At 46.9% G+C, this 21676-nt stretch overlaps 1 protein-coding gene across 16 annotated transcripts in view; it reads right to left on the bottom strand.

The window, feature by feature from the left end:
• RALGPS1 (Ral GEF with PH domain and SH3 binding motif 1) overlaps nucleotides 1-21676 on the bottom strand; it is a 313342-nt gene that overhangs the window by 240171 nt on the left and 51495 nt on the right. For 14 of the 16 annotated variants that reach the window (XM_086684052.1, XM_086684056.1, XM_086684055.1 and 11 more), the window contains exon 2: nucleotides 8379-8457. The exons of 1 other annotated variant lie outside the window; for it this stretch is intronic. The gene's annotated coding sequence lies outside the window, so the exon portion shown is untranslated. Of the gene's footprint in view, nucleotides 1-2660; nucleotides 2685-8378; nucleotides 8458-21676 lie in introns of those variants that run through there. One more of the 16 variants, XM_086684059.1, reaches the window with a different exon arrangement.

The following is a 21676-nucleotide window of genomic DNA, read 5'->3' as shown; positions in this document are numbered from 1 at the left end:
GAAAGCCTCATTGGCGTGTTTCAGTACAGGTAGGTGGACCACATCCACTGATGGGGACGGAAAGGATGATTGAAAAGGATGCAACAGACAAATAGTTATGGACAGAGAAAGATGGCCACAAATTCAGGACACAGCCACCCTTATTATTTCATTCAGCAAGTATTTCCTGGAAGTCTAGTCTGGGTCAGGTACTGTTCCAGGTGCTGGGCACAGAGCAGTGAAGGAAAAGCCAGAAATCCCCCAGTACCTGCTGGTGGAGGAGGCAGACAAACAGCACGCAGGGAAAAGTGTACGGAGAGTCAGCTGTGGTAAGAGAGGAAAAAGGGAAAGCAGGGCAGGGGCGGCTAGGCAGAGGGGAAGGAGGGCTTGCAATCTTCAATGCGAGGCCTGAGAAGTGCTTTCACTGAGAAAGTGACATCTGGACATGCTTTCCAATACGTATGCACACGTGTGGGCACACACACGTACATAAAGACACGACTGTTACTACCGTCACCTGCGAAAGGTGTCAGTGCATAGCACTTTTACTTTCTACTTTTTGTACTTTCAGTATTGCTCCATTTCTTTCCAAGTAGGTGATAAAACAAGGCTGTGAGCAACACGGCATCTGGGGTGAAACCCGAAAGTGAACTTCCACAGTGAACTTTCACGGCCAGGTAGTCCCGACGCAGGAGGGTGGGGTCGGGCGCCTGGTGCTCTGGCACCACCTGGTGGCCATTTCCAGCCGAGCAATGTCCTCCGCAGCCCATCAAGGAAGTCCGTCCGCAAGGCGCACAATTGTAGCAACCCCACCTGCCCCGTGGACAGGGACTGGAGAGAGAATGGGCGGCACCGATGCAGTCTGGTTTGTTGGGTGGCAGGGTCAAGGCAGGATTTATTCAGCTTGGATTTTCAGAGTTTTTACAACGTTCCATTGTAACTACAAGGGCGCAGTCCTTTACGAATGTACTCGAGGGCAGAAGTGGAGAGAGGTGGGTTGGGGGGCACAGATCCATAAAACCAGGCCCTCTGCGTATGTGTCCCCAAAAAGGTTGGGGAATTTGTAGTGACAAACTCAGGTCACACAGCCTGTGGAAGAGGACGGGTCTTCCCCAGTGAGAGTGCCTAAGGGCCAAGGTCCTACGAGTCTGGCTGGGCTCAGGAGCCACGTAGCTGCTCTCCGTGATTAATCACTAACTAACTGGGCATGAGCACAAGCCACTAAGCCAGCACCTCCTCACCAAAGCCCAGAGGAGACTGAGGTACAAGCCCCGGGTGACAGGGCAGTGATGCTGATCACACCAAGGACTCTTCCTGGGACACTGGTCCCTTCTCCATCCTCTGGTCCTTGGTCTGGGTCGAGGGCCCCTCCTCTGTGCGCCCTCCACTAACCTGCCACAGCACCTGTCACCCTGACGGGGAACTGCCGTCATCCCTGAGCATGTGCCTGCTGGGCCACGAGCTCTGTACCCATCTCGTTCGCCACCAGGGACGGCACCTACAAGCGCGACACCCTGTGTCTGAATGCAGCTCTCCACCTACCACCAGCATGGCAGGGGGCAAGGGCCTCTCTAAGCTCCACTTCCCCCTCTGTGCCCCAGCTTGTGCAGCACTCGCCTGAGTGCTCCGTGTGCATGAGGTCCCTGAGCTGAGGCCGCCTCTGTGGGTAAGTGCTGACGGCAGTGCCCGGCACAGGGCAGATTCTCCAACGGTTATTTTAGCCTCAGTCCCCAGCACAGAACCCAGCAGTCGGCTGTGTTCTCAATAAAAATGGATGAATTACTCCCCCAGCCTACTGTGGAAGGGAAGGGGCAAGGTCAGAGCAAGGCTGTGATGCTTGAGCCACCCCAACAGCACCCCCAAGCCATCTGGTTCTGCTGCCCCCCAAAAAGGCTCAAGGACTGCACAAAAGGACTTGAAGGAGACAAGGCCCTCCCGCAGGTACAAACACCCCTGCAGGGTGGGGCGGGGAGAAGTGGTGCAAATACCGGGGCTGATGCCTGAGGCAGGAGGGGCCGGGGGAGCACAGCAACATTCGGGGCTCAGGCAGGACCCAGGTGGAAGTTACCTCCCAGCAGCCGCCTCAACTAAGAACAGGTGAAACTTGCCTTAACAATCCCTCCAGCCCAGATCCCTCCCAGGCTCCCTACAGACTGATCTTCAAAGCCCAGCCAGCGCATATGAACATCACATGGCCCATGTGAACATCACATCCTAGCCCAGCGGCCCATGTGACCATCACATCCTAGCTTGCTGTCCTTGCTTCCTGTGCACTCCTTCCCCCACCCCACCCACCGATTCCTTGCATTCAAACCCACTCCCAAGTGGTCAGGGCTGTGGTCCTCACAGGGGAAGGAAAGAGGGGGCTTAGAGGTACCACAGGCCCCGCCTATGGGGAAGCATGTTCTGTGCTGGGAGTTGCAGTCCCTCTGACAGCCCTGTGGAGGCGGCTTCCGGCCAAGGAAGAAGAGATGCGCAAACAGGTGCCAAAATGCTGCCAGAGGTCACCAGCGGCCACGCCTGCCCTGCTGTCTCTCACTGGGGCCGTGAGGCCATCCTCCCTCCTCTCCTCTCCAGTCTTAATCTAGATGTTACTTCCTCCAGGAACCCTTCTGGGACCCCCTCTGTTATGTCCTTCTCCCACTGGCTTTTAGAGCACCCAGCCTTCTCCTCCATGGCACCTGCCACAGTTGTCCTGCATCTGGATTCGTCTTCCTCCCCGGACCGCCACAGCTCTGGCACACAGCACTCGGCTGCCTCTCCAAGACATCCAGTAAGAGGGTCACGCGAGCCGTGTCAGGAGCTGGCCCGAGGCTTCCACGGCTCACAAACCCTTTCCTGAGCAACCTTTGTGCTGCTGTCAATGTAAGTTTAGGTTCCGGAACTAGATGCTCAAAAGTCACAAAGTGTCACATGTTCCAACGGATGGCCTTCATCTTACAGAAAGGAAAACTCATGTCTCCTTGCTTAAACAGTCACATTTATAAAGACAATCTCAAAAGAAATGACAGAAAGGAAGGTACAGCTACAGTTACTGGGATGTTTCTTGATATTTAATTATTTATAGATTCTACCTCATTGGACTTCCAGTTTAAACTGCAAAAGCAACAGGTCCCTGTGGCTCTAAGGCAAATCCAGTAAGATGTACAAATAAAACTCATCAACCCACCCTTCCCCCGCCGCCCTACCCCTTCCACACTCCAGAGGTAATCACAGCAAGCAGCAAGGTGTATGCCTCCAAGCATTTCCGCTAAGCCGCATAAATACACATAACCAAGCGGGACTCATACCAGAAACCAAGGCCATACCCTCAAGCGCCTGCAGGGCCCAGGCAGATGAGGTCACTGGTGAAGACGCAGGTATAACAGGAGCAGGACACACGGGGCCTGTGGCTAACTACACCACTTAGAACTTTCCATTTGGAACATTTGTAAAGCTCTGAACTGGCCACACAAAGCAACCAAGGGGGAGATTAGACAGTGCTCTTTGGGCCGGGTAGCAGAGTGGATAGAAGTTCAGATTTGGGAGCCCTGGTCACAGCCTGGGCCTAGCATCTATTGGTTGGGTGACCTTAAGAAAGATATTTAGTCTCAGGGCACCCGGGTGGCTCAGTCGGTTAAGCGTCCGACTTCGGCTCAGGTCATGCTCTTGTGGTTTGTGGGCTCGAGCCCCATGTTGGGCTCTGTGCTGACAGCTCAGAGCCTGGAGCCTGCTTCGGATTCTGTGTCTCCCTCTCTCTCTGCCCCTCCCCTGCTCACACGCTGTCTCTTGTCTCTTGTCTCTCATAAGTGAATATTTTAAAAAATAATCTTTAAAAAAAAGATACTTAGTCTTTCTGTGCTTCAATTTCCTCCTCTAAATATAGGTGATCTAATACTGCCCACCTTGTGAGTTCACTGTGAGATGAGAGTAAGTTCACTGTGTAAAGCACTTAACACAGTGCCCAGCACAGGGTTACCTGCCACCACAGGCCACCAGTTTGCAACCCCTACTGGAGACGTTATTATGCAATTTATCTTTTAAACCCACCAGACTGTGGCCTTCTCCCATGTCCGAACAGAGAAGGCCGGCTCCTTTGTAATAAACGCCTAATCCATCGCTGCCTTTTTGCCACTCCAAAAATTAGAAAGTATCTAATACACTTTAACGTGTAAAGTTAACGTGTAATACACACGTTAAAGTGTATTAGATACTCTCAGATTATGTTCCCCACGAATTAGAACAGTTCATACTCCCTACCAGCAATGTCATAAAGGACCCACTTCCCCACTCACTTGCTAACACTGGTTTCATTGTAACTGTTTTTGCTAATTAAAAAGGCAAAAAAAGAAAACTATTGTTTTAATTTGTATTCATTCTGCTACTGATTATAGTTTGAGGCAGAGGTCTCAACTTCTTTTTTTCTCCCTTTCTTCTTTAGAATGAGAACTCCTGTTTTTAGCTAAGCCCACCCTGTGCTCCCTTGTAGCTCAATGTGGCTAAGCTCTACTCATTGAGGTATAAATGTTAGTGCTGTGTGAGACCTTTAAGAAAGGTCTGAAAGGGTCACTATGAAATTGTGACTTATAATAAGAAATATGTATTTGGTCTTTATCCCCCTTGCTCGTACAGAGCTCCTAAAATGCTTGGAATTTTCTAGGTGATGAGAGCAATAATAAAAAAAAAAAAAGTATCTTTTGTTATGTTAAAAAAAAAGAAATGTCTGAAAGTGCACAGGCACACCCTTCTTCCCCTTGCCTCCTTCAGGCTTTTGGAATGCAGATGTAATGACTGGAGCTCAAGCAGCCATCATGAATCAGGAGGCAATCTGCTATAGATGGAAGAGCTGCAAGACCTAAGGAACCTGGGTCTAGGATGACACTGATTCCACCATACCAACCGTACACTGCCTACCTCTTCACTTTTTCATGAGATGAAAACATATAAACCCTTATCGTTCAAGCCATTTTATGCAGGGGTTATCTACTGTATGCAACCAAATCTAGCCCTAATACACCTTCTCATCCCCAAAAGTCAAAACTGAACCTGTATTTCTCCTTCCTTAAGACAGATAAAAACAAAGCCTCTATGTTTCATTTCCTCTGTGTTTATTTAAGTGTCCTAAACATGGAACACTGATTTCTTCACTCTCTCATCCCTTCTCCCAACCTTAGGTTTTGCAAAGGTGGTTTAAAATTTTTGTTTTCAGCCTATTATGTTTTGCCATACAGCAGTTCTCCTCTATCTTAAAAACTGTTAATAAGTTAACACAATTAAAACACCGATGCACAGCAGTAGTCACTGAGATAAACCATAGGCACTGACAGGTGCCCTGCTCTGCTCTGCTCCCTGCATTCTTCCTCTATCCCATCATCTCTGCCCTTCTTTCACTGTCCTTCCACTGGACAGTTTTACAAGGCATTTTCTCAGCTGCACTTCATAGATACTGTATGTTTTATGCCCTCACATGTTTGAATCGCCTTTCTTTTGCAACAAGCCGTGAGTGGCATTGTGGCTGGGCACACAGAGGACTGCAGCCCCTGTCCCTTGAACAGTCTGCAGACAAGTCCACTGCCTTCCAGCCTCCAGCACTGTATATGGGAAGCCTAATGAGAGTCTAATTCTCTTTCCTTTAAAATCCTGCTCCTTCTTCTTACAAGAGATTTTTCTCTTTCTTCTTGGAGTTTAAGAATTTTACTACAAAACAGGTTAAGTGTTAGCCTTAGTATGAACTGGATGAATCCACCGAATCTGAAGAATCACATCTTTCTTCAGTTCACAGCTATTTCCCTCTACTGCTTTTCTATTACTCCTCCATCTATTCCTTTTTCTCCTTCTGGAACTTCTACTACCCCCATGCCAGGTCTCCTGGATAAGGCCTCTAAGTGTCTCACATTTTAATTCATGATTTCCATTTCTTTTTATTATTGTTCTGGGTTGTGAGGCATTTCTTCTGTGTGACTTTCCAAACCACTAATTTCAACTCTTCTATTGATCCTTGAATTCAAAATACATGTTTTTTTAGTTCCAGAAAGCCTCTGGTACACTCCAATCTCACCCCTTTGGGAGTTCCTTCCTTGTGAATTAAAGTTCTTAAGCGTCCTCTCCATTCATCCTGCCTCAAAGGAGCCACTGCTCCAAGTGTGAAGCTTGGCCTTCCCTCCTTTCTATGGCCAAGTCTCCAAAAATGTGCTGTCACTTGCCATTGCCTGTTGAAGGACACGGGTTCTCACATTCCCCGTTCATGGCAGACTGCTTGAGCCTCTGCGGCAGCAGAAGCCCGAAGCCCTGGACGACCTGACAGCCTCTGTTCAAGAGGGCCCATGGGAAATGAGCTGGTGAAGTGTGACCTTCCTGCTGAGAGGTGGGCGGGGCAGATGCTCTGCCCTTCGGTCCCCACCCTGGTGATGACAGGAGAGAGGAGTCCTCGCACCTGCACAGACTGGGGGCAATTCTGCCCAGATTCTCCGCGGACAGCAAGTGGGCAACCACCATCCCTCTCCAGGAATCCAGTTCTGTTTTCTTTTTTAAGTCTTTTTTTAAACATTTTAAAAAGTTTATTTCTTTTTTAGTAGTTTCTACACCCACCATGGGGCTCGAACTCACAACCCTGAGATCAAGAGTTGCATGCTCTTCCAACTTGAGCCAGCCAGGTGCCTCATCCTGGAATCCAGTTCTAATCAGACCCAAAAGCACAGACAGTGGAGACAGGTTCCATTTCTAGAACAAGACTGACCTAGAGTCCAATCTCAACTCTGCCACTAACTTGCTTTGCGACCTCAGGGAGATTACTTCCCTCTGAGTCTGTTTTGTCTTGTGCTCCTGCCCATCCTCCAGCAGCTGTCTCCAGCATCCTCCTCGGGGAACCAATCCCACCAGTAGGTAAGTTTCAGGGAAAGAGCTTCTTCTAAGCACTATATGAATTACTTGTATTGTAGTTAATTGTGGAACATGAAGGAAGGCTGAAGCCCTGGTAGGAAAACATCAGAAACTTCACCTTCTGCCTCTTTTGTGATAATGGGTCGACAGAAGGGTAAGGCTACTAGAAGAATCTGAAAAATATCGTAATCTTTCAGCTTTTAACATTTTTGTGATTTCTCCTACCTGTACAGAATCTCTTAACATTCTTTTAGGCAAACACTCTCTGCTTCTCCCCCTTTTATTCTTTTATGTTGTCTCAAGACCCGAGAACCATGGCCACAAAGCAGATGGGTGTGGAGAGCCATAAGAGAGTCCAAGTTGGTTTCAGTCTGGTAATATTTACTGAGCACCTACTGTATATAAAGCACTGCATGGGATACAATAATGGGCAAGACACAACCCCTGCCTTAAAAGAGCTTAAAGTCTAGAGGCGCCTGGGTGGCTCAGCCTGTTAAGTGTCCAGCTTTGGCTCAGGTCATCATCTCAAGGTTTGTGGGTTCAAGCCCCGTGTGAGGCTCTCTGCTGTCAGCATGGAGCCTGCTTTGCATCCTCTGTCTCCCTCTCTCTCTGCCCCCCCCCCCAACCGCCACCGGCTCTTGTGTGTGCACACACTCCCTCTCTCTCTCTCTCTCTCTCAAAAATAAATAAATACTTCTTAAAAAAAGAGTTTAAAGTCTGGTAAAGGAGGTAAGGTAGGAGGTACAGGGTACATCACAAAAAGCATGATGTGATGCAGAATGCAGGCAGGGCCACAAGGAAGTTAAAATATGTGCCATGAGGGTTTAAAAGGAAGGAGAGCCCCCAGCAGCTGGGGGCACACAGATAGGGCTCACAGAATCTTAGGGAGCAAGAATGGGGGCGGGGGGGGGGGGTAAGAGGGTGCCAGGGCACTGACCACCAGAGTGCGGTCTCTTGAAGACAATGACCACGTCTTATTTGTCTTCATATGCCTTCACCCTTCGTCCCACGGCCAAGCCACTCACACAAGAGCTGGCCTTTCTGATGAAGGGTCTGGGGCAAGGGTAGCTGAACTGGAAAGAGAGAGGAGAAGGGTCTGTGTGGAAGTACAGGGACAGACTGAGGCTGAGAGAAAGGAAGTCATCCCAGGTACTGGGGAGTCAGACACAGAACATCCAGCTTCTCACCACTTCTCACCAGCTTCTCACCTTACCAAAAAGGTAACAGCATAACAAGGGAGCAACAAGAGGTTCTGCACAAGGAGGTAGAGAAAAGAAAAGCCCTTGATGTAAGAACCAACAGAGAAAACCTCAGAGTTTAATCTGGAGAGAAGGAACCTCTGCATGCATGGCTCACGGAGGATGTCTGATGTCCCAAAAGCCACCCTGCAGCTCCTCAGCCCCACAGACCCCACTTGGCATGGGGTTCCTCTGACCGCACCACCACCCAGATCACCTGCACCAGCGTGCACCTTTCTGTGCCTGTATATTACGGCCCTGCTCAAGAGAGCACATCTGACTACGGTCCATAAGCCAACTTACCAGGAATACATGTGGGGCTTCATAATCCCAGGCCAACAGGCTATACCATCCCAGCACGTCTCTTTCCAAACAGTAGCCGCTGTAAAAGTAGGAGGAATAACTACATTTACAACCATGTTCCATATGGTAAGATTTGTTTTTCAAAGCTCAGCAAGGTCAGACCAACTATAGTGCTGTAAGATATGATTTCAGCCTGTTCTTTGAAATGTCAGTTTTTCCCGCAGGTCAATATTTTATATCACCATTAGCCTACCAGGTAGCAAAGCCTGTCCCAAATGCATCAAAATCAACTTAAACTTCCTAAACTTCTCCTTTCCTGTCATGCTTTGGATACATGCTGTGTTAAGCATGCAAGGGTTTGCCCGGGGGAATCACCCCCAAAGAAAAGCATCGACTCTATGGGAATGTGCATTCTGGCAGGCCCAAAGCACCAGCCATGGCCTCGGGCACTACCCAGCAGGAAGGGGACTCAGGAGTACCCAGACACAAACACCCCTGCCCTCTGAGCACACTAGTGTTGAAAAGAGTGTGCATACAAGGGAGGGAGTGGCCAGCATGTCCCCAACGGCCTCTTGGCAGCCCGCTGGCACAGACAAGCATCCTGCATAGGTTGCCTGCAAAGGCCCCCGTCACTGGTTTCTGTCCTCCACAGCACCCCCCTCTCCCACCTCACTCCACACCCAGGAGGGCGACCACACCACCTCCTTCACTGAGGAGAGTTGACTTCAGCTCCCTTGGGTCCCTCCCTTAGCCTAAATGTTTCTGTATCTTCTCCTGGTCCTCTGCTCCCACCTCTGAGAAAGAGGCAATTGCCAGAGATCCAGGACCAACCACTGGCCTGGGCTCGGGGCTAAGACACCTCTCCCTGGCAACCCCAATCTCTTCCACTCTCTTGGTCTTACCCTCTACCTGAGAACACCTGCAGTCCTCCCCAGTCTTCAAAAGAACTCTGACCCTTGAACTCCAGGCTGCTTCCCATCAGACACCCCAACTTCCTCAGTACCGCACCCTCTCACTACCACCCGCCTGGAAACACTCTACCTGACGAGTGGGGCTGCTCCCTCCCAGGCCACCAAGACCTCCCAACTGCAGAGACTAGTGACCTCAGGTTCTCCCACCTCTTGGTTCACTAGTCCCTCTTTCTGGAAACTCAGCTTTCGGCCCCTAATAACGACTTTGTGGCTCTGTCTCCTCCCATCCCGTTAGCCTCTCCAGCCTCCTCTGCCGGCTCCTTTCTTCTGCTGACCCCTTCCTTTTGTCCTCTCACCTTTCAGAGCTTCCCCTCAGCCCCTCCTCCCGGAGATCTGGCGTCTGCCTCCCTCTCCAGCCCACCACCACCCTGCTATGTCTCACGCGTCATGCTCCAGCAACAGGGAAACCAACCCAAACAGCAGACACCCACTGAACTGCTGGAGGCCCACCCACTGGCCCACCTGCTTCCCACCTGCTTCCAGCAGCCAGGCTGCGCTCAGGCGGCCCCCTTGCTACCACCCTGAGCCACACAGCTCACCAAACCTTCTGACCCTTCACTAGCGACAGCTGAGAAATATTAAGCGAACACCTCTAACGTACGTATATTTATTTGTACGTTAACTACACATTCTAATGTACCGACGTGTTATACATATTATAAAACAAACACAATGATCAAAGCAATAAAGATGAAATAAATAGGCTAAAACAATGACTTTATTTTATTCATCAACAATACAAAAAGCTTTCACTCTCATGACTAATAATAGCTTTAATAAGAGCAATGTGACTGATACGCTTCCCTTTTCTCAGTGTTTTAAGTACACTTTTTACAGATGTGCAACATACACACAGAAAAGAGCACAATTATAAGTGCACAGGTTAAAGAATTCTCACGAAGTGGGTATATCCATGTAGCCAGCACCCAGAAGGAGAGACCAAACATCACCAGCACCCCCAGAAACCCACTGCACCCCCTTCTATCACTACCTACCGCCCAAGGGTAGCCATCCTCGTGGACAAGATGTCACAAAGTCAGTATCGCAATTCCTTTTAAAGATGAGAGTGAGGGGCACCTGGGGGGCTCAGGTGATTGAGTGTCTGACTTGACTTTGGCTCAGGTCATGCTCTCCTGGTTCTTGAGATCGAGCCCTGTGTCAAGCAGGCTCCATGCTCGGTGTGGAGCCTGCTTAAGATTCTCTTTCTCTCCCTCTGCCCCTCTCCCCCACTCACACTCTCTCTCTTTCTCTCAAAGAAAAAAAAAAACTTCAAAAGATGAGGATGAGGAGACTGAAATTAAGCACCTCTCTCAGGCTGGCAAACCTAAGGTGAGTCAGAGCAGGACCCCAGGTCTTTGGACTTCAGTGTTTCAGTGTACTGTTTCCACTTGCAGAGAAATACTGTTTCCAACATAAACACCTTCACAAGAGGCTAAAACACTTAATAAAAGAACATGCTTGTGGACTGTGCCCATCCCAAAACACAACTCATGACAGAAGAGAAGAATAAAATGGTCTATTGATCCAACTTTGAGACAGACACATAGAAAGTCTGGACAAATGTACCCCAAGTGTTAAGAATAAGATAATGGCTGGGGCGCCTGGGTGGCGCAGTCGGTTAAGCGTCCGACTTCAGCCAGGTCACGATCTCGCGGTCCGTGAGTTTGAGCCCCGCGTCAGGCTCTGGGCTGATGGCTCAGAGCCTGGAGCCTGTTTCCGATTCTGTGTCTCCCTCTCTCTCTGCCCCAACCCCGTTCATGCTCTGTCTCTCTCTGTCCCAAAAATAAATAAACATTGAAAAAAATTTAAAAAAAAAAAAAAAAGAATAAGATAATGGCTAATAAAATCTTGCCATTTGTAACAACATGGATGGACCTAGAGGGTATTATTATGTTATGTGAAATAAGTCAGACAGAGAACAAAAATACTGTATGATTTTATATATGGAACCTTAAAACAAAACCAAAACAAAACAAAAAACAGATTCTTTTTTTATTTTTTTTAACGTTTTTTATTTATTTTTGAGACAGAGAGAGACAGAGCATGAATGGGGGAGGGTCAGAGAGAGAGGGAGACACAGAATCTGAAACAGGCTCCAGGCTCTGAGCCGTCAGCACAGAGCCCGACGCGGGGCTCGAACTCACGGACCGCGAGATCGTGACCTGAGGCGAAGTCGGCCGCTTAACCGACTGAGCCACCCAGGAGCCCCAAAAAACAGATTCTTAAATACAAAGAACAAACTGGTGGCTGCCAGAGCAGAGATGGGTGGGGAGATGGATGAAACAGGTGAAGGGATTAAGAGGAACAAACTTCTAGTTATAAAATAAATAAGTCTGGGGCGCCTGGGTGGCTCAGTCAGTTAAGCATCCGACTTCAGCTCAGGTCACGATCCCACAGTTTGTGAGTTCGAGCCCCTCATCGGGCTCTGTGCTGACAGCTCAAAGCCTGGAGTCTGCTTTGGATTCTGTGTCTCCTTCTCTCTCTGCCCCTCCCCAACCTGTGCTCTGTCTCCCTCTCTCTCTCTCTCTCTCTCAAAAATAAATGTGAAACAAATTTTTTTAATAAAAAATAAAATAAATAAATAAAAATAAATAAGTCAACGCCAAAAATTAAAAGCATTTGTACAGGGGCACCTAGATGGCTCAGTTGGTTAAGTGTCTGACTCTTGGTTTCAGCTCAGGTCATGATCTCACGTTTTGTGAGTTCGAGCCCCACATTGGGCTCTATGCTGACAGCATGGAGCCTGCTTGGGACTCTCTCTCTCCCTCCTCTCTCTGCCCCTCCCCCACTTGCTCATGCTCTTTCTCTCTCTCTCTCTCTCCCTCAAAATTAATAGACAGACTTTAAAAAATAGGGGCGCCTGGGTGGCGCAGTCGGTTAAGCGTCCGACTTCAGCCAGGTCACGATCTCGCGGTCCAGGAGTTCGAGCCCCGCGTCAGGCTCTGGGCTGATGGCTCAGAGCCTGGAGCCTGTTTCCGATTCTGTGTCTCCCTCTCTCTCTGCCCCTCCCCCGTTCATGCTCTGTCTCTCTCTGTCCGAAAAATAAATTAACGTTGAAAAAAAAATTTTCAAAAAATAAATAAATAAAAGCATTTGTACAGCAAAGGAAACCATCAAAAAACAAAAAGGCAACCTAGTGAATGGGAGAAGATATTTGCAAATGACACATCCAATAAGAGGTTAATATGCAAAATATATAAATAATTTACACAACTCAACACCAAAAAGATGACAAATAATCTGACTTTTAAATGGGCAAGGGCTCTGAATATTTTTCTAAAGAAAATATGCAAATGGCTTACAGACACGTAAAAGATGCTCAACATCACTCATCATCAGGGAAATGCAAATCAAACCACAATGAGGTATCACCTCACACCAGTCAGAATGGCTAGCATCAAAAAGACAGGAAACGACAAGTGTCAGTGAGGATGAGGAGAAAAGGAAACCTTCGTGCACTGTTGATATGAGTATAAATTGGTGCAACCCCTGTGGAAAACAGTATGGATGTTCCTCAAACAATTAAAAATAGAACTACCCTATGATCCAGTAATTCCAGTACTGGGTAACTGCCCAAAGAAAACAAAAACACTAATTGGAAAAAATACATGCACCTGTATGTTTATTGCAGCATTATTTACAATAGTCAAGATATGGAAGCAGCCCAAGTGTCCACTGACAGAGGAGTGGATAAAGAAGATAGGTAGGCACATATACACAATGGAATATTATTCATCCATAAAAAAGAATGGATCTTACTATCCGTGACAATATGGGTGGTCCTAGAGGCTATTACGCTAAGTGAAATTAGACAGAGAAAGACAAATACCATATAATTTCGCTTCCATGAAGAACCTAAAAAACAAACCAAAAAGCCAGATTCTCAAATACAGAAAACTGGTGGTTGCCAGAGGGGAAGAGGGTGGATGATGAGCAAAAGGGGATTAAGAGGTACAAAGTATTAAGTTAAGTCACGGAGACGAAAAGCACAGCATAGGGAATACAGTCAATAATATTGTCATGGCAGTATGTTGTGACAGAAGGTAATTACATTTATCATGATGAGCACTGAATAATGCATAGAATTGTCCAGTCACAAATCACTATGTTGTACACCTGAAGCTCATATAACACTGTATGGTAACTATACTTCAACAGTAAAAAAAAAAAAAAAAAAGAAGGAAAACGGTAAAAAGAGATGATGGCTTTTTTTTGGGGGGGGACATCTATCTTTATTTTCTTACTTTTCCATAATTAACATTTAATAATCAGGAAAAGAACTACTTTTTAACTGAGATATAATTTACATACCATAAAATGGACCCTTTTACACTAGAACGTAGCAGGTTTTAGCATATTCACTAAGTTGCACAGTCATCTCCACTAATTCCAGAACATTTTCATCAGCCCCAAAAGAAACCCTGTCCCATTAGCACGCACTCCTGTGCCCCATCTCCCTGGCGGCCACCAATCTACTTTCTGTGTCTATGGGTTTGCTTCTTCTAGACATTTCATAAGAAAGAATCAGGCAGTATGTGGCCTTTGGTGTCTGGTTTCTCTCACTTAGAATGTTTTCGAGGTTCATCCATGTTGTACCAAGAATCAGTACTTCATTCTTCTTTATAGCTAAATAATACTCCATTATATGGATGTACCACATTTTGTTTATCCATTCATCACCTGATGGGATATTTGGGTTGTTTCCATTTGGGGCTATTATGAATAACACTTCTACTGCTATGAACATGCATGTACAACTTCTGGTGTAAGCATTTGCTTTCAATTCTCCCAGGTATATACCTAGGAATGGAATTAAGTCATGTGGTAATTTGGTATTTCATTTTTTGAGACACTGACATATTGTTTTCCAAAGAGTATGCACCATTTTACATTCCCACCAGCAATATGCCCTCCTGCAGAATGAAGGTACCAAGCAAATCTCTCCAGGGTGGTTCAAAAAGATGATGTCCAGAGGAATCACCACAAAAGTGGCCCCAGGTACACTGCACACCTGCACAGCATTTTATTAGCTAGAAAACACACGTGCAGGCAGACTGGATGGCATGGAGCTTGCTTTCAAATCTTTTACCCCTCATATGTGTACAGTTCTTTAGAGTGGAGAGTGTCTTCACATGCATGATCCCTAGTTTAACCAGGAACTCCTGCTTTCTCTGTTAATTATGGTTTCATGTTCTGTCTTCTCTCCATCATTTCATTTGTATTATATGTTATGTCATAATCAGAACAACACTTTGAAATCATCTGATACTTGAATGGTTCCACTCCCACTGCCAACCCTTTCCTATGACTTGCCCGTGGATGGTCTTTTATTCTAACTCATCTCTCAGTGATGGGAGCATGCCTTCCAATGATTTCCCCCTACCCCGGAGTGGTGCATGGTTGTAGCAAAAGCTACACACAAGGCGTGTCCTTATACAACTGGAAAGAATTTCTGTTACCACCAAATGTGAACTAAAACTGGGCTGAGAATTCTTTTTTTTTTTTTTTTTTTGGTCACAACCTTTTCCCTCAAAACTTGACAGGTACTGTCCCATTGCCCCCTGGCACCTATGCTGTAGGTAAGCCTGAGCCTCGCTAATTTTTTTTTCTTTGATTTAAAGGTTCCTTCTGCCAGGATGGCAATGGTATCCTCTCCTAATTTTGGCTAATTTTGCCTGGCTCACGATGAGCCCTTCTAATCTACAGATTCAGGTCCTTCTTCAGAAAAATTGAGGCTTCCTTCTATGCTGTTTGTTCTGGTCTCCAGGCTGGTTTGTTATCCACACCTTGGGGTCTCCTCTGTGGCTTTCTTGTCCCTTCTGAGCACAGCAATGTGTCTCCTCCTGACCCCTTGACATACCACTGTGCCACAGTCTCAAATGCTGGCATTATGCGCTTCATTTCCTTCTGTACCTTAAGTCCGCAAGCTGCTTTCTCATCTCTGTCTGTTGACTCATCATCTCACTTTTCACAACATCTCTAACTTCTCAGGGAGGACAGAGACAACCTTTGAAGCTGGGAAACCTTCTGTCCGAAGCTTGCTCCTCCTCTGTTTCTTGCACACCTTACTGACTTCCCTTGACACCACTGATCTTCTCAGTGCATCCCCTCCAGTGTTCCTTCTTCCATTTGTTCATCCTTAAATGAGGACACATGAGACCTGGTCTGGTATTTACCCAAAATTTGCACACATATTCCCTTTGGTCTCCTCTCTACTCACCCTAACGGATTCAAGGTTCCTTGGGCAGGGTTGTGGGTGAAGGCCCAGCACTGCATCTGGCACTCATCAACTGGGACCACTCTTTAGTAACTGTCTTCTCTTGCCTCAGTTTCCTCTTCTATAAAACTGGTTAGTAGTTGAGCTCATCTTTCAACACCCTTTAGCTCTATATTTTTATGGTACTCATAACACATCATACAGATTTAAAAGTTTCATTAGTTTGGAACCAATTATCAAGGACTTTGCTCAACATATGTAAGAACAAGTAATAACCTATTTCTTAAGAAAAACTCACTGTACTTTATTTCAAGTTAACCAAACCACAAATATTAAGTTCAAGAAATAGGCTTCATTTGATTATATATAAGAAAAAGGAGAATTATAAATAATTTACCAAAACCTAGTAGAGTACATGGCCCAGGGATGTTCTGGGTATGAGATGCATACAAGAAAAAATAAAACAAGAAATGTATACAAGAAGGCAGAAGTTTGGTGCCTGGGTGGCTCAGTTGGTTAAGCAACTGACTTCGGCTCAGGTCATGATCTCACAGTTTGTGAGTTCAAGCCCCACACTGGGCTTCCTGTTGTCAGTGCAGAGCCTGCTTCGGATTCTCTGTCTCCCTCTGTTTCTCTCTCTCTCTCTCTCTCAAATTAATTAATTAAACATTAAAAAAAAACTTTAAAAAGAAGGCAAGAGCTATACACAAGCAATGGACAATCATCCTTTCTCTTCCTGTCAGGCTGCCCAGCCCCCCACCAATTCCATAACCTTCAGTCTTGTCTAAACACTGGAAACCAGGTGGGAACACTGTAACAACCATGTCATCGCTGGACCTGTCTTTTCAGAGACATAAGGGATAATGACACTGATCGAGAGCTTCCTATTGGCACACACATTATCCCAATTAATCCTGGCAAGCACCTGTTAGGGCACTCACTCCTCCATGTTCTCTGGCACTCCAACATGTCCCGTTGGGCAGGCCAAGAATGCAACCTCTGACCAGCCTTTACCCAGGCCACTTTTCAAGGTTGTGCTTGCAGTGGGCAGCTTTGAGGGATGAGACAATGTCTCCCTCAGAGCTGAAAAGCAAGCTTGCTTACTGCCTGCTATAAAGCACCTGGTGCCCCCAGCCCTGACACAGAAGCACAGCCTCCATCTGGGCCCATGGCATCACCCCCATGGAATGTGGGGGAAGGGAAATGGACACACACGCTAATGTTTATGCTAGCAATAAAGTCCTTTGCCTCTGACTCAGGCATTACACATACAAAAAGGAAGAAGAAAGAAAGGAAGGAAGGAAGGAAGGAAGGAAGGAAGGAAGGAAGGAAGGAAGGAAGGAAGAAAGAAAGAAAGAAAGAAAGAAAGAAAGAAAGAAAGAAAGAAAGAAAGAAAGAAAGGGGAAGTTCTCCCTCCTAACTCACCCCAACCTGAATCCTGTAACCCACCTCTCCTAGATCCCATAACAGAGCTCAGTATACATCTTGCCATCTTTAACTCCAGGTTTTGTTCTTTAACTCAAACTCATCTGGAGTCTCCACTGCTGTTTGGGGTCAAGCTTAGCAATTCCTTCTGGCGTTGAAAGCCAAATGTCCTGGGGCGCCTGGGTGGCGCAGTCGGTTGAGCGTCCGACTTCAGCCAGGTCACGATCTCGCGGTCCGTGAGTTCGAGCCCCGCGTCAGGCTCTGGGACTCTGGGCTGATGGCTCAGAGCCTGGAGCCTGTTTCCGATTCTGTGTCTCCCTCTCTCTCTGCCCCTCCCCAGTTCATGCTCTGTCTCTCTCTGTCCCAAAAATAAATAAATGTTGAAAAGAAAAAAATTTTTTAAATAAAAAAAAAAAAAAAGAAGGCCAAATGTCCCAACAATGTAATAACCATTCCTTCCCTTGCTATTGTGTAACTCCTGATGGCTCATGAATTAAGGTCCTGTGCATGTTAGCAAAGAAATCATTTCTTTTCCAGGAATCTGTTTTCCTGCTCTTACCCAAGAGCCATATGGAATTAATAAATTACTGCTGTATAATAAGTTGTGAAGGTTCAATCATTTATAGGCCATATATATGAGGCTGATCTCAACTACTCTGAGACTCCACATATTTTAAATGGGGCCAATAATGGTGATGCTGGCCCCCAATAACCATCCTCCTCTCCTTCTTTAGTAACAGAAATTCTGGTCTGTAGGTGGACACATGGCTTCCCTGAATAGAGATTACATTTCCCAACCTCCCTTACTGCCAGGTGTGGCCATATGACCAAGATCAGGCCAATGAGATGCAAGAAATGTCATGCACAAATTCTGGAAAGTGGCCCTCAAAGGCTGGAATGCAGATGCAAAAGCTAGAGCTCCAGCAGCCATTTCAGGCCTTGAAGTGACCTCAGACTTGGAAGTCATTCCCAAGATAGCCTCATGATGGAACAAGATAGAAGGAACCTGAGTCTCTGACCATATAGGCTCTATACCTACCCTGAGCTGATTATCTCTTGACTTCTCACACATGAGAAGTTTCTATCTTATTTATCTTTGTTATGTCTTTGTTATTTTAGTTTTCTGTCACTTATACTCCAAACTACAGAAATGGCTCCCTCATAAGGATAGAGATAAATGTTATATGAGAATATGTATCACGAAAGATATCCAATAGATGTCAATTTTTATATTCCCCCAACTAAGGGTCTAGCACTATTTTTACACATAGCAGACAAACTCAAACATTTGTTGAAATGAACAGGAATCTAGAAGAATGAAGGCCATTTCCGTGCCCTAAAATTTTTTTAATGTTTTTACCAATTTCTTTTTCCAGATAAATATCACTATTTTATCAAGTTTTGTAGACTATCTCATTGGAATTGCCAACATTTGGAGATATGGCATTATCACTATTACTATGTGTAGACTTCCCTGGAAAGAGCCAGAAGTTGATTGCTTGATCAACTGATTGATTTTCATCTTATCCATTCAAGAAACATTTTGCCCCCACGCCCTCAAAAAAAACATTTAATAAGAGGCTACTCAGTAACAAGCCTCATCATAAAAATGAGACTTTGGCATTAACAACCAAACACTAGGTAAATAATCCGTAATGCCACCTCCCCCAATATCCACCAAAATACTCAGAAAGATAGAAGAGGTGATACAAATTTATACCATCACTAAAGACTAAGGCTAATGTGCTAATTGGTCCTTATCACCTCCGATTATTGATCCAGGATCAACAGCTGAGCCTATTATTGCTGAAGTCCTTTACATCATACGTGTGCTACATTGGTGGGGTTTAGTCCAGTGGAGAAATCAGCAGAGGTATTCACGCAAGGATCATATTATCATCAGCAGCATTACTACTATTATTTACTGAACCATTACTCTGTGATGGACACTTTGTCAAGCACCTTCTCTGTACTAATATACCACTGAGTTCTTATAAAAATTCTCTAAGATGGGTATTGCTATCACACCCATTTAATGTGAGAAAACTCACCCTAGGAAGTGAGGCCCCAGGAGGTCAGGTGACCTACCCAAGGACACTGTCAATAAAAGTATCTTCACTGGCTGTGGTAGTGAGTCCTTAGGCAAAGGCAGGATTTGAACCCAGTTCAGTCAGCCCCATTTTCAGAACCACTTCTCTGTGTTCCATCCCACAAGAGCTGAACAGCGTTTTATGTTCTGTACTGGTACGCGTACTCCCATCCACTCATCTGCTCCCTTCTCTTTGCTAAACATTGAGGTTTTTCAACCAATGAACATTAATCCTTTTTCTTTCTCCTTTTGTGAGAGGCAAATGGCTTCATATCAGGGTGGTGGGCCCTGATATCAAGGACAGCTACTCACCTCCAATTATCCCTGATCCTTTCTCACCACTCTTCAGCTGTGGTTTTCAGCACCAGGGCCAGTGCCAACTAGGTCTCCGCCTCTGCCCTACACTCCCAGGTTTTGGGGTCAGGGTATTACTTAAAGATGCATGTGGCATCACACATCAGATTCTCGTTGGCTCTTCACTGGGTTCTGTAAGCTGATCTCCGTCAGGCATTTAGGCCTACCACGGGGGTGGACTTCCTCTTTTGTCAATTTAGGACACCCTTCATGAGCAGTCTGGGTAAATCTCATGTACACTAACTCTAAGACCCATCTGTAAGTTCTGGAAGTTGTACACCAGGCTCTGACCTGCTGCCCAAGCTCAGGACACACAGGAGACCGAGAATGCACAACCCCAGTCACAGGGCTCCCACATCACTTTAGTCCAGTCTGCACGGTTTTGTCATCTTCCTGGACTTCCTTGCACAGCTCTGACAGCTTCCGATCCTGGGATCTAGACACACACCCTTCCCACTGAGGCTGCAGACCTGTCCTGAACCTCAGAACACTGGATGGGGCCCCGACTTTCCTGCTTCAGGAACCAGAGATTTCAAACCAAAAGAGCAGCAGTAGCAGGCATGGTGCACTGCCTGAGGAGGTGTCAGGGAAGATGAAGGGTTGAGACACTGGCCGCGGCCAAGAGTCTCTCTCGGTCTTTTGCACACAGAAGCAAAAGGAACTAATGTTGGACTGTCTCCAACATTAGTGAAAATAAAAGTGTCAGCAGGAAGCCTGGGGCACCCAGCTTCAGGGGCAGGGGCAGAGGCCCTGCAGACAGTGAGCTGGAGGGGATGCCCCAGCCACCAGTCTCCACACCATTATCTTCCTAGGTTACTACTTTCTCACTGACCCTCCTCCAGCTGCTTCTCTGACTCTTCTATGTGCTCCATCCCTCTCACTGGTGCTCCCCAGCACTCCAGCCAGGATCCCGTGCCCACTATGCAGAAACTTCCTGGGTGACCCACCTCTCTCCTATCACTTTGGGCCAGCTATACAAGGATGACCCCAAGTCTCTCTCTCTTAGCCAGCAGGGTATTGGAGCCACCTGTGAAGGCTCCACAGCATACAGATGACCAGTCTCTCTCCCCCAAACACCACTGAGGATCCTGATGCTCCAAAAACTGAGGACCACTGCTCTGGCCCAGATCTTTCTCTGAGCTCCAGGCAAGCAGGCCAGCTGCCAAAACGCTGTCCCACAGGCCTCCCAAACTCAGCTTGGCTGTTGCCAACACTGAATTCACTACTTCCTCCTCCTCAACCCAATACCCCTGTCTTGTTCCTTACCTCTGCAACTGGCCCAGCCCTTCATATCACTAAAGTGAGAAACCCTGATACTGCCCTCCCATCCACTAAATACGCAAGAAAGGAGGCCTCTTCCTCAGCTTCTCCCAAACCTGCCTCCTCCTCTCCATCCCCATGGCCAAGCTCAGGGGCAAGAGCCCTGCACTCATCTCCCCCACACCACCCTCTGCACCAGGGTCACAACCGGCAGTGTTTTCCTCCTCCCGTAACTCTGGAACGGTACTCCGCTGGCCACAGGACACCATCTGAACTCCCAGGCACTGCCTTCGAGTCCCTCTGAGAACTGACCCTGAACCACACCTCTGACCTCATCTCCTGCCAGCGTCTCCTCCCTGTGTTCATGAGCTTCACCCTCTAGCAATGCCAGGCAGCTCACCACTCCTGACACACAGCATGTTCTTTCCTGCTTCTGTTACTCTGCAGTCTGTGTCCTCTGCCCGTGTCCCTCTTTGCCTGGGAAACTGAAAATCCATCCTTAAGATCCTGTGAGTCTGGTTCCATCCCACAAGCTCCCATTTCTACTGCTTGCCATCCCTGACCCAGCATCACCACTCTCATCTATTTACTCCTGTGTGTCAGGTCCGTGGGCTCCTGAGGGCAAAGCCTGCAGTGCCAAACCCAGGTGCGAGCTCAGGAAATGTGGAATGAAAACCACTAATGAGATCAAAAAGCAAAGAAAGCAACCAATCTTGAAGGCAATAAAAATAAACCCAACTGCTATCTTGGAAACCGTGGCAGGTATTGTTTCAGTAATAGACGCTTTCGGTGATAGATGGGAATTATGTAAAACAAGAGTCAGCAAGAGCCTGTCGGGGATGCCTGTGCAGGTCAAGAAAACAGCACCGGGACCACCAACCACCAGGGTGTGAACACTACAGAGTTTCCCTCGCAACTCAGACCTCCAGCCACACTGGCTCTCTGTTAATGTCTGGAATTCGCCATGCCCTTGTCCCAACTG

This window comes from Puma concolor, chromosome D4 (genome assembly GCF_028749965.1).
Source record: "Puma concolor isolate L17-30 chromosome D4, mPumCon1.1.hap2, whole genome shotgun sequence".
Lineage (NCBI taxonomy): Eukaryota > Metazoa > Chordata > Mammalia > Carnivora > Felidae > Puma > Puma concolor.
This window is presented reverse-complemented; position numbering and strand designations above follow the sequence as displayed.